Source organism: Saccostrea echinata, unplaced genomic scaffold, assembly GCF_033153115.1.
Source record: "Saccostrea echinata isolate AGI-Se365-2 ecotype Australia unplaced genomic scaffold, CSIRO_AGI_Sech_v1 ptg000054l, whole genome shotgun sequence".
In the NCBI taxonomy this organism is placed as follows: domain Eukaryota; kingdom Metazoa; phylum Mollusca; class Bivalvia; order Ostreida; family Ostreidae; genus Saccostrea; species Saccostrea echinata.
In genome coordinates, this window is record NW_026889803.1 from 39,786,791 (window position 1) to 39,800,552 (window position 13,762).

The window sequence follows — 13,762 nt, forward strand, 5'->3', positions numbered from 1 at the left end:
TAATGAAACAAATCTATAAAAATATGTTTCTTCATCAAAAGTTTTTGAAATTTATTTATTGCATGATTATAAATTTTAATTTTTTTTATTTTTTTGAAAAAAAAAAATTAATGAGGATGCTTTGGCACAAAAGCATATACATGGTAGCCACTGTGAGCAATGCATTAACCCATTGTAATTTGAATAGACTGAAATTAAAATTCTTGCTGGTATTTTGTAGTGTACGCTATGTAATAATATTTCTGTGTATCGGGGGGGGGGGGGATACATTACACTCGTGGCTACCACTCAGTTGTGCAATAACAAGCGCAATGATCAAGTATTTGTATGATTCTTGTTTATAAGTCCCCTACCGGTGAAACCGGAGGGGACTATAGGTTTCCTCTGAGTCTGCCCGTCCGTCTGTCTGTCTAGCTGTCTCTCTGTCCGTCTATCTAGCTGTCCCTCTGTCTGAATGTCAGTCTGTCCCACTTGGTTTTCCGCATTTTTTTTCTAAACGCTTGCAGATATTGAGCTGATTTTTGGTATATGAGTGTATCTTGATGAGTTACAGATCAAGTTTGCATTTCGTTCCGCTTCAATGATTTTTGACGGAATTACAACCTTTTCAATTTTTCAGGGTTTTCCACATTTTTTTCTAAACGCTTGCAGATATTGAGCTGATTTTTGGCACGTGACTTTAACTTGATGAGGTTTAGATTTAGTTTGCATTTCGTTCCGCTTCATTGATTTTTGACGGAATTATGGCATTTTCAATCTTTAACGGGAACCAGATTACACTTGCCGGAAGGGGACTAGAATTGCTAATGCAATACTCTCAAAATGCTTGTTAAAATGTGAAAACACACTTTTTGGTATAAATCACGACAAGTACACATGACATTTCATTTTCTTTTTTTTATATTTCAGAAATTTGATGATCCAGGCAAGGAGTCCCAGGGAACCAGAACATCCCCTTTCTGCGCCCCTGACGAGGTATGGCACAGAATTCTCTTAATTTTACTAAACTGTGACTATTTTCTGTTTTATATTAGATATTTACATACAGAATAATCTTAGACTAAATCTTGGACTATTCTTTAAAGAATAAAAGTTGACAAATGTGCAAAATTATCATAAATATGTGTATTACTAACCGACTGAATGGTAAACAGGTGTAACTATGATGTTCTCTTTGTTTTGTAGGTTGTACCCAAGAGAAAGAGACCCTGGCGATACAACCGTGTCTGGAGTAAAGACCAGAAATGGACCCGAGAGGTGAACATGATTTGTATACATACACACCCATAGGTAGCGATTTAAGTTGGGGCGGGTGGGTGTGTGTTTGTGGAGTGGGGATGACAACCAAGCATTTTCATTAAAGGGGGGGGGGGGGGAGGGGGCAATACCAAGCAAAAATTCCTTGACGAAAAAAGGTCATCTGATCTTATTTTTGAGGGGATGCAAACATAAAGCAGTTATGTTTTCTATCCGGTATACTATATGTCGGCATATTTATAAGGGGGTTCCTACGGCCTTGACATGTATTGACCTGTTGGTGGAGAACTAAATCAATTTCAATAAGCTAATAAAATACTGAACTGTTTGATGATCAAAATTTGCAATAACTTTATAACACGTCTTGAGAGAGAGAGAGAGAGAGAGAGAGAGAGAGAGAGTCTAATAAATTAATATAACAAATTTCATTGTATGAATGATCGAAATTCATGCTTTTTTTAGGGACTTGCCACTAACATACAGCAGAGGGTGCCACCCCCCTCCTCGGTAAAAAAGGACCAACCCAAACAGGTGTGTTACATATTAGAGTTAAAGTTAAAGTCAATTATAAGAGTTAAAGCACCTTCTCGTTAATGTAAACCAAATATTATTTGCAGCAAATTTTATTTTCATTAGTGATTGAGTCTTAAAGAAATACAAGTTCATAAATTTATTTATATATTTCAGAACGGTGATGCATCAGGCGAGGGCTCGTCAGAGACCAGAACCTTGCCATCCTCGGAATCTGACGAGGTGCGAAGTATATTGACTATATATAAAATGGTTAATATGTTTGTAATATAATAGTAATGATGTGTAAAGATGTCATACTGATTTCCTGTGTTTTGCAGGTTGTACCCAAAAGGAAAAAGAGAATGTGGAGATATAATCGTGTGTGGAGGAAAGACCAGAAATGGACAAGAGAGGTGAATATTCATTATCAACTACATCTATTTGAAAGGAAGCGGTGGGGAGATTTTTAAAAAAGATAACTGATAAACACGTATGCATCTAACAATACAAGTTTGGACAAAAATTGATAAACTTAACAATAATTTGATAAAAGGGGGTTAAAATTATTATGGAAGCTTAAAGAGATTGAACACTTTTTTAGGGAGTATAAATATGAACTTAAAATAAAACTGAAATTACATTTGTGTATTGTAGGAGCATACTCAGCAGCAGAGGGTACCACCCCCCATCCCGGTACAAAGGGACCAACCTACAAAGGTGTCACCAGTCCCAGTACCAACACAGGTAGATGGCCATTCCTAATCCAAGTGTTTCTGTTTTTTCGAGTATTTTTAAACATTCAAGGTTACTGGTATACTTTGAAATTCGAGAAGTTAGACCCATTATTTATTGGCTATGATATCTCAAAGTCTTTCGCAGATTTTCTAAAAAAAAAAAAAAAAAAAAAACATGTTTATTTTTAGTTTTCAACCGATCTATCTGTTTAGAGTTTTTGTGAATCAAAACTGTTTTAGCTTATTTTTACTTCATCAACATACTAATTACTTCATCAACATACTACTTCATCAGCATACTAATTACTTCATCAACATACTAATTACTTCATCAACATACTTATTACTTCATCAACATACTTATTACTTCATCAACATACTTATTACTTCATCAGCATACTTAATACTTCAGCAGCATACTTTTTACTTCATCAACATACTTATTACTTCATCAACATACTTAATACTTCATCAGCATACTTATTACTTCATCAACATACTTATTACTTCATCAACATACTTATTACTTCAGCAGCATACTTATTACTTCATCAGCATACTTTTTACTTCATCAACATACTTATTAATTCATCAATATACTTACTAGTATTACTTTAGCAGCATATTTATTACTTTATCAGAATACTTTTTACTTCATCAGCATACTTATTACTTTAGCAGCATACTTATTACTTTAGCAGCACATTTATTACTTCATCAGCATACTTATTACTTCATCTGTATACTTATTAATTTAGCAGCATACTTATTAAAGTTTTTGAATCTCCAAGAGTTTTTTTTTTACCCAGACTAAGATACAATCAAATAAATTAATTACACTTTTTAGCATTTTGACTTTTTTTTAGCCTGAGCCACCCAAGTTCTTGAGGAGATACTGGCTGACCAACAGGGTTTGGAGGAGGGATATGGTGTGGACGAGAAAGGTAAACATGGCAATAGAATTGTCTTCTGTGATATTCCTAACAATTACATGTATCAAGTTAGCCATACAGTCCTTAAATGCGGCAGGGTTGTACATAATTCTCGATGAACACGCAGTCATGCGTGACGTATTGCTGATCAAACAAGTTTGATGCTGTTCTACTGGTAGTTTGACCATTTCAAAACTCGGACACGGAAAGCAGACCATGCGTTTTGACATTGGTCGTGGAGTAGGATCGCAGAGGGGATCAAAGAGGGAACGCATGTCTGGGACCTAGTCACTGTTGTCATTGTTCAATGTTAAATTGAATGAAAGAGAGTGTGTGAGTGTGTATGTGAGTGAACAACTGTAGTTGTACTTTAGGTTCAACTGGTCAGAGACCAGAAGCACTCGTGCATTAGTAAGGTGTCCGTCCGTCTGTCTGTAATCATTTTTTTCTAAACGCTATTCCTCCTACAGTTTTCGTCTGATTTTGGTAAGAATTGGTACACAGGTAGACTATCATCATCATCATTGTCCTTTATACCCTGTGGTGTGTAGAGCAGCAACAAATTTCCTCCACTCTTGTCTGTCCTGGGCCAGCCTCGTCAATGTTCCCCAGGACTGGTGCATGGCTTTCATCTCGATTTCAACTGTCCTTCGCCATGATGTTCTTGGCCTCCCTCTCTTTCTTTTGCCCTCTGGTGTCCAACTGTGCAGTGCTGTTCTTGTTGTCGACTAGGGGTCTTTTCTTAGAACATGCCCTATCCATCTCCATCAGCATTTGGTAATGATTGTACCCATGTCCTCTTTTTTTGCACCTGCTCAGCAAGTCTTCCTTAGTAACCTTCTCAGGCCAGAATATCCTAATTATTCGACAGAGGCATGTGGTGTGGAAGGATCGTAATTTGGTAAGATCTGCCTCTGTTATTCGCCAGCATTCCGATCCATATAGGAGAGTTGATATAACACAGCTCTGGTAAAGCTTCAGCTTGGTGCTGGTGCTGTACTTTGCAGACCTCCAGATGTTATTCATTTCTCCAGATGTTATTCATTTCTCTAATTACTCCCCTGACCCTGCCCAGTCTGCTGTGGATATCCTCTTTTGTGTCGCCCTCTGGTTTAATGATGCCTCCCAGGTGAATAAAGTTGTCTGTCTGGCGTAGTTCTTTACCATTGACCTTAACAGGAGGATGCAATTCCACATTTAAGTGTCATTGTCTCCGTCTTCTTCATACTGATACGTAGCCCCACCTGCTGTCCGTAGGTTTGCAGCCTGTTGGTCTTCTCTTTGATATGCTGGTGTATGTGAGACATTAGCACAAGGTCGTCCCGCAAAGTCCAGATCCTCCAAAGTTGAGAACAGGCCCCAGGGAATCCCCCTTACAGAGTCTTCTGTTGTCTTCCGCTTGACCCGATCGATGACCAAGTTGAATAATACTGCAGACATCACGCATCCTTGTCTGACTCTGGTTTTAACATCGAAGAAGGTATTATTTTGTCCTACTGAGCATCATTGTAAAAGCTCTTGATCAGGTGGACCAGTTAGGATGGAATACCATAATAATGTAGGATGCTCCAGAGACTACTAGTATCTCAGTGTATCCTGTCGAATGCCTTTTCAAAGTCCACGAAGTTTAGATACAGTTGTCTCTGCCACTCTGTGTACTGCTCTGTGATGTTGCGGAGTGCAAAGATCTGGTCAGTACATGCTCGATGTTTTCTAAATCCTGCTTGCTCTTTCCTCAGTACAGCGTCAACAGCGTCTGACATTTCTTTAATGATTATCTTGGGCAGGATCTTACTTGGCACGGACAATAGAGTGATTCCCCTCCAGTTATTGCAATCGCCCAGGGCTCCTTTCTTTGGGATCTTGACAATCACCCCCTTAAACCAGTCGTCAGGCACTTTCTCTCCATCCCAAACAGCTGTGAACAGTGGTTGGAGGATGGTGGCTGCTATTCCAGGGTCCGCCTTAAATAGCTCTGCATCAAGATTGTCACACCCTTGTGACTTCTCGTTCTTAAGGGTCTTGATTGCTTCCATTATCTCATCCTTAGTTGGTGGGTCAGTGTCAATGTCCAGATCCTCTGTGGCTTCTGGTATGGCAACAGTTTTATCAGGTGATGGTCGATTAAGTCTCTGAATTTCAAATCGCGCTTGTGTCTTAGGTCTTGCCTTAGCTTTTTTCAGTTTGACCTTGATGAGTGCTGTCACCAGGTGATGGTCGCTGCCTACGTCTGCACTCCGCTTGACCCTAACATCTAATAGAGAGCGTCTCCACATGCCATTGATCATCAGATGGTCAATCTGGTTTTTATTCCTTCTGTTTGGCGAGTTTCAGGTCAGCTTGTGGATATCACGATGTGTGAAGAGGGTTCCTCCTACCACTAGGTTATTCATAGCACAGAACTCCACCAGTCTTTCGCCATTATCGTTCCTGGTCCCAACCCCGAGCTTTCCCATAACTCTTTCATGGTCAATGTTGTCCTTTCCGACTTTGGCATTTGGGTCGCCTATGATGACAAGGAGGTCGTGCCGTGTGGTCATCTCTGTCTCTGCCTGTAGCTGACTGTAAGTTGTCCTTGTCTTCATCGCCACTGTCATTGGTTGGTGCGTAGCACTGTATTAATGTGGTGTTGATATGCTTGCCCTTCAATCTTGCGCTCATCAAACTATTATTTATGGGCTTCCATTCCAGCAGGCACCGCTCTATACCTTTCCTGAGTATGATGGCTTTTCCTTCATGACGTAGGTTGTGATCTCCTCTCAATTAGAGGACAGTTTCTCCGGTGGATGTTTTCATCTTTCCACATCCAGTCCATCTGCTCTCGCTCACTCCTAGGACATAGAGGTTAAATTGTCTCATCTCAGATGTTACCTGTGCCATCTTGCCTGTCTCATACGTTGTCCTCACGTTCCAATGTCCTAATCTGAGCTTGTAGGTCCTCCCTCATTCTGTTGGTAACGTCCTTATGGCTTTGATTGCCAGCATTCTTACGAGTCTCATTGTACTCGGAAGGCCTTTCACATACTGAAGAAAAGGTTTTTTTGTTGCTGTTTCCGTAACTTTCTCTTCTTACAGGACAGGGTTGTTAGCCCTGCGCCTAACCCCCAACCTGGAGGACCAGGGTAATTTGTTTATGGTGTCCTTCCACTAGATCTATGGCTTTACATGGCTGACGAGTCTAGATCTGCCCGTGATTTTTAAGTAAGAGTTTATCTTCTCATAGGTAACTGCCTTTCCGGGCTCACGTTACCACCTGGACGGCCATTTTTCCCGTGACACGGATAAAGTTGCCAGAAGGGTGGTTACTCCAACAGCCTTAGGGCATTCACTTCGGAGTTCAGTAGGGTTTACTCCTTAGCCTTTCCTTCTCCCAAAGGTATATACAAGGCATTAGTTCAAGTCAATTTACTCATTGCTGGGAATGTCCGTCAGGTCAGTCTGTCTGTAATCAATTTTTTTTCTAAACGTTACTCCTCCTACAGTTTTGGTCCGATTTCGATAAGAATTGGTACACAGGTAGACTGTACATGTACTAAGAAACATATATTGGTTTTTGGTTTCGACAAACGGTGTTGCCATGGTCACCAAAAATAGATTTTTTTGGAAAATCGTTCAAAACGCTACTACTCCTACAGTTTTTGGTTGATTTCAACAAGACTTGGTACACAAGTAGACTGTACAAAGATACATTTTTCTATTTATCGGTTTTTAGTTTTCACAAATAGTGTCATGGTTACTAAAAATAGAAATTTCTTTGAACATTTTTTCAAACCCAACTTCTACAGTTTTGTTCCAGTATCAATAAAAGGGTACACAAGTAGACTACACTAAATACATATTAATTCTGTATATCGGTTTTTGATTGTGACAAACGATGTTACCATGGTTACTAAACTTTGAAATACATGTATAATTCTTCCTCGTACGGTTTTAATTCAATTTCACTAAGTAGACTATACTGTATACTTAAATAATTCGATTTATTGGTTTTTGATTTCAATCGGTCTTGCCATGTGATACTATAAAAAGACGTTTTTTTGAAATTCTTTCACATACTCTCCTACAGTTTTGGTCGGATTTCATAAGACATTGTACACAAGTAGACTATATAAAATATAACTTTCTTTAAGATTAGTACACACCAGTAGAGCCACGTACAGTCTCGTCAGAGACTTCCGGCCCATGTAAATAAATTTATTCACAAATTAAATCTGCCTTAAGTATATTACTTGGAGACAGACTGGCTCAACCACGCTGAAATATTCGTTATAGAATCCTCATCAAAGTGTAAATTTACAGCACACGAGTCCAAATGTAGTCAGCCTGAGAAACGCAAGATACTCAAGAGACTGTCAAGGCCCATGGGCCTCTTGATTTAAACAGATATATTTTCAAAATTGAAATAAATAAAAACAAAGACAACAACAACAACAAACACCACCAAAAACGAGTCCAAACTGCAGTTACCACCACTGGAACAGAGAGAAACTGTAGGCAGACAGTAGTGTGGAATTATGGGTAAAATGTCAAAAGGTAAATTTATTCTTTTTTTTCTTCATCATCAATCTTGGGACTGTTAAATGTAAAATTCAGATAACAATATTTTGTTTGTAAATTGTTGTAAAAGACTTATTTTGATATTCTACAGTCAATGTCATCATTGAAGAGACTGTTACTTGTCCCATGTCTTTTAAATTTGGGTTGGGGATATTATTAATCGGGGGAGGGGGTGATGTTCTCCATTTAGACTTCAATACCTTTATTTGATCTTTTTTTAAGCTTAGAAAATAGCTGTTTGGGCTAGGGATATGTACCTGGTCTTAGGGAATTAAGAACTGCGAACGATAGCATTGTTCTCCCGCCTACCTCCAAGTCAATTTTCAAAAGTTAACATATTCGAATGATTTTTAATATTTATATTGATATTTATATGGATTTTCATAAAACATTACTTCTTTAGGAAAACAACGAGAGATAACTCTAAAATTTTGGTAAAACTCGTGTTTTTCACTATAGAAATCAACGGAAAACGGAAAATATTTTTAAAACATCCCCCCCCCCCGTGAAACAAAAGTTCCCTTTTACGGGTAATATGGACTGTTATTTCACAAATTCATACCAAAGCTTTTTGTGTTTCACGGGGGGGAACATATGTTTATATACAAAAAACGACAAAAATGCTTATTTTTTCAGCAATTTCCAAGTGCTTCACAACTGAAACATTATATTTTACTAATATATATGCTTAATTTTATATGCATAAAACATAAGAAAAGATTTAAGAAACATTTATTCATATCCAAGATTATTTCAGAATATGGTGATGATTTATAGCCCGATTTCAGTGGAAAATGTCGTCTACCCCCCTTATTTCAAGAGCTGGAATTAGGGATATTTTACTATTTAGCACTGGAATTAAAATAATTAATCAATTACCATTGAACTGTTCTTTGTATTAAACAAAGATTTTATGGCCAAATTGTCATCAATATTGAATTAAATGGTTGTAAAATGTAGGCGGGAATCGGGAGTTACCGTGCGTAGTTCTTTGATAGTTATCATTTTTACAATAAGTGTTTGTAAATCCTTTTATTTATTTCCTTACAATAGCCATCACTAGAGCCAGAGATCAAGGCTACTGCTGATGTAAGTATATGTACAATGTTATATAAAGCAATCATTGACATGCTAAGTATATCATTTAATTATGCATAGAATCTGTTCGTTATTATCATCTGTTTTAATGAATTGACATAAATTACAAAGCATTTTTACTGTAATCACGCATGCACTATCACACTTTGGTACCCCTTTTCCAGGAGGTTGTAGGATCCTCCACTGATCAGACTGAACTATCTGAGGGACAGAGAGATGTCACTTCTGGATCTTCCGCGGGTGATGACGTCCCTCCCTCTGATAGAGAATCCTCCCCAGCTGCTGAGACTCGTCCCATCCCTCCCTCTGATGAGCAGAAAGCTGTCACTCACAGGGTAGGTGCAATCAAAATGATAAGCATTACTCTAATCAAACCAAACAAAATTTTAACATAGATTTCAGTAAGAATAACCTTTAGAAATTAAGGTTTGTAATGTGAGAGATAATTTTAAACAATTGAGAGTCAATAATTGAGATGGCAATTATGCCTGTTTTATGCAGATACAAAAAAAGGAGAAAGGAAAGTAATGTGAAATGCAATAATTATTTCATTCAGGTCACTGACAGCAAGCTGAGTGGGACAGAAAGGCTGGAAGATGAGGAGCCAGAAGGGGACACCAGCGATACCAGTGGACTTCGCCTGGTTTCTCCAACTCCAAGCTGCACAGAGACACGGCAGACAGGGGTTGAGGTATTGAAGAAAGTCTTGATTAAATAAAGATACATAGAATGATTATGAAAATTTATATATGTCTGTGTGATAGTTGTGTATTATACTTTTATGTTGGTTAATTCTAGGACCAGTCCACCCGGAAGCGGAAGAGACCAGACCAACCTTTCGTGCCTTCAAAGAGACTGAAGACTGTCTTGGTATGCATATTTTTTAAATATCGACCACTCCTTAAACGTGTTCTTCTTGACAATTCTGTATAAGTAATTTTTCTAAATTGTTTTATTTATTTGAATTCTTTACTTTTTTAGTTTTCTCCAATGGAGATGGAAATACAGTGCCTGGTGCAGATGTTTGGTGCCATGAGCTTGTAAGCTCTCATAAAGGTGTAGCAACTTTTACCTGTGTGTCTGTACATCTGACATGACCTCTAACGTGTGTGGTTTGGGTTGGTAGGTTTTGCGTGATTTACACATTTCACACGGGTAATTGGTTCTATACTCCTTTGTATATATGTACATAGTTCATTCTGAATCACTGTAAATAATTTTGATTATAATTTTGCTATTTTACAAATTTTAGATTGGAATATGAAAATTATTTTTGTCATCTTTTTTTTTTTTTTGTTTATGATTCTTTTTATTCTAAATTATGAATTTTAGGGTTGTTTGTTTTGTTGTTGTTGTTTTGATTTATTTCTTTTCTTTTTATATACTAGTATATATATTTTTTATTTAAATGTATTACCATTTTTTCCCCTTTTTCATATTTACAAATTTTGATTCTTTGATAAAATCATTATGAATTGTTTCTTTTTTTGGATCTTACTTTTTTTTAATTTTTAAATGAAATTCATCGTTTACATTTATAAACGATATAAGTTTTTTTTTCATTAACTTTTTTTTTATCTTATTAATGTTCATTGTCTCGTTTACTTATTTATTTTTTATGAAGACTTGGCAGAATATATTGTTTTCTCTTTTTGAAATATTGTAAATACTTGTTTGGATTTTTCAATAAAGTTAAAACATCTATTTCTTGTCGTTATGTTTTTATTTGATGAAGGAGACAAATTACATGGTGAGACTGTATCACGTGTTGAACTTGGAGTGACAGACTCTAGAGTACAGTAGTCTAAACAAATAAGCATTGAATAATTAATATTTTGCTTTTTATTTCACTGATATGAAGTCTCTAACAAGAGTAGTTCTACTGGTTTGTACTTATAACAAAAGGCCCAAGGGCCTTACTGGTCACCTGAGTATAATATAACACGGTAAAGGATCTACTGATAAATGAAATAAAACAAAATAAACTGAGAGATGAGGATATACTGCGCCAGTGCATGCGAAATAGGATGATCAGGCATCAACAAAATAGTTATTCCAGTACTCATAAATCATAAAGTAAATCTATTTACTTGCCAGTACTAACACACTTCCATTTGTCACTATCTTTATGCATATAGTGTTTGAGAACATGTAGTAAAGCCTTTGCAGGCCACTCTTGGACTTCGAAGAATGTATATTTACAATCAGTGTAATTTTCTTTATGAAATCCATTAGAAATCTACGACGTTCAAATCTCTATATAATACCGCGCTAACGCGCTGTATTCAATTTGTCGGCACGGCCAGGTGTGTTGTAGGAACGACGACATCGATCCAAAAATAAGAATTCAATGCTTATATAATGTACAAAGATATGCATTTTTGTCTCATTTTTATTTACTATAGTATCTATTATTTACAACTTTACGTGACCATTAAAACTATGAAAGTATTTTTGTATTATACATTAAAAATTCTTGTTTTATTCAATTTGACTTTTCAGTTACATTATTTATAGTAATTAATTATCATAGGTAAATAGCAAGGAGAATAACTTCTCTCAGGAGAGTACAAATTTCCCTACAATATCAACAGAACCCTACCAAGCACCAGAACACTTAACCCTGTGGTATAGCATTTCTCAAATCTTGTAAAAACACCATTGCTCATTACATTTCTGTACTCTGTTTGCCTCCTAGATGCCCAGGAGAAAAGTTTCAAAGAATTTAAAACTGTATAATCAATAGACACGATAGAGCCAATCCTTAAAAAACCCTGATCCAAGGGCCTTGCATTTCACATGCAATTTTGGAAGAGGCAAACTTGCTTATCATAATTATCCTCTTGGTTTGTTTGGTAAATATTCAGGGGCAGAGAAGAAGATTTTCAAAGAAATAATGCATTTTCACAATATAATCAATAGAGCCCCGTCCTTACAACAGAAGCCCTGACCCATAAAAAAGACTAATGTGTGAAATTATTTTTTAAACTATTATACTCCCAACATTTCTGATTTAATTAGAACTTGGTTCGTAAGTAGACTAAAGCAATTAAGGATCGTTCTGCTATTGATTGGTTTGCAACACTAATATAATGTACTTTTGTGTATCAAGTTTATTATGATTTTTTTTTTAGAAATTCAAACTAAATACGAATAGAAATATATGTAGCAGGGCTCTAATTGGCGACTAATTTAGTCGCCATGGCGCCTAAAATTTTTGATTGGCACCTAAAAAAAACTTTATAAGTCGCCAAATTGGCGACCATTTTAAATTGACTTGGCGATCGTAAAATTCCGGAAATTTTCACATTTTTATCATTTTTTTTTTCTGAAAAAAAGGAAAAGAAATTTGGTGTTTTCTTAGGCAGGTCATGGGTCCCTATATTCTATTAAATTATCTTTTAAAGTTTGCGCCTTAGAAAAATTGCCTGGCGACTAAAAATTTGCATTGGCGACTAATTTTTTTTTTGATAAGGCGCCAGTTGGCGCCTAAATTTTAGAAGCCACTTAGAGTACATATTATGTAGTATCGTTTTGAAGTAAATTCACTGGAATTTGTGTTAAGTAAACATGGCAACATCGTTCGTTGAAATCAATGACCGATGAAAAGAATCATGCAATTTAATGTACATGTAGTCTACTTGACTACCATGTTTTATTGACATCATGCCAAAACTGTGTAAGAAGTAGTGACGATTTGAAATTTTTTCCTATATACATGCATGTTTAAGAAATATATTAAATTGGATCCTCTGTTTTCATCCCATCCTAATTAAATGGTCTATCATTTGAAAAAAAAATAACAACATGGATTTATTCAATTCTGCGAATATGTGTATTTATTATACTTCTGTGGATTTTTTCTATATAATAAAATATAACAAATAAACCTGCTATTTTTTCTAAACAGCTCCTACCGTGGAATAGTTTTTCTGCTATTTGCCCATGGTGAAATAGTCATCAAACTATTCACCGGGAGCATTCTGTTTCCCTCGCTTTACATCTCTGAACTCCTCTTGTTTTATCCAGATTGTGACGTAACACAAGTAAAGTCGGCTTCGGTATAATAAAACACCTATTTACTGACTATTCGGACAATGTTAGCATTATAAGATGAATGTATCTGGGTAAGCTTGTTTTGAGAAGAGAATTTTAATTTGTTCCCCAATTTATTTCACCTAAATACGTGATCCTTTATTGTTGCTCTTCCCTATCCCCGGGGAAATGATTTCAAATATATGGTTTGAATCTGTACTTTCTAGGAATGCTTCTTAAAATAGGGTTGGTTTAAATTAGTCTCTTTCTTCTGCAGAAGTAGTCAAAATATTGAAATTCTTTTCTTGAAATGTGAGATTCAAATTATTTGCATGATGACAATAAGTATGACCCTTCTACCAAATGATGGACCCAAGATCAAAGCATGGGTGGGACTATGTTGAAAATCCTTTTCAGTCTTGAACATCTAGGAGACAAAAAAAAGCATGCATATGCATTGCCTTTGTAACCCTTTACCATACATTGTAAATGCCTTACGCGTGTCATACGAATAAAATTTTTAATTCCAGATGGAGCTGAGTTGGTCATACTTTGTAAAACTCATGATATTGGGGTGATAACAATGTATATGCCTTATGTCTATCAATAATACATTAACTTTCGCTGCCAACGTAA

General features: G+C 36.3%; 1 protein-coding gene and 1 long non-coding RNA gene across 2 annotated transcripts in view; both read left to right on the plus strand.

Moving 5' to 3' along the window:
* LOC133206265 (WD repeat-containing protein 7-like) overlaps positions 1-13,762 on the plus strand; it is a 253,062-nt gene that overhangs the window by 115,503 nt on the left and 123,797 nt on the right. The window lies entirely within an intron of this gene.
* On the plus strand, positions 1,741-2,156 carry LOC133171850 (uncharacterized). Its single transcript, XR_009718883.1, has 3 exons — positions 1,741-1,788; positions 1,945-2,010; positions 2,109-2,156. It is a non-coding gene; the product is annotated as an uncharacterized LOC133171850 (long non-coding RNA).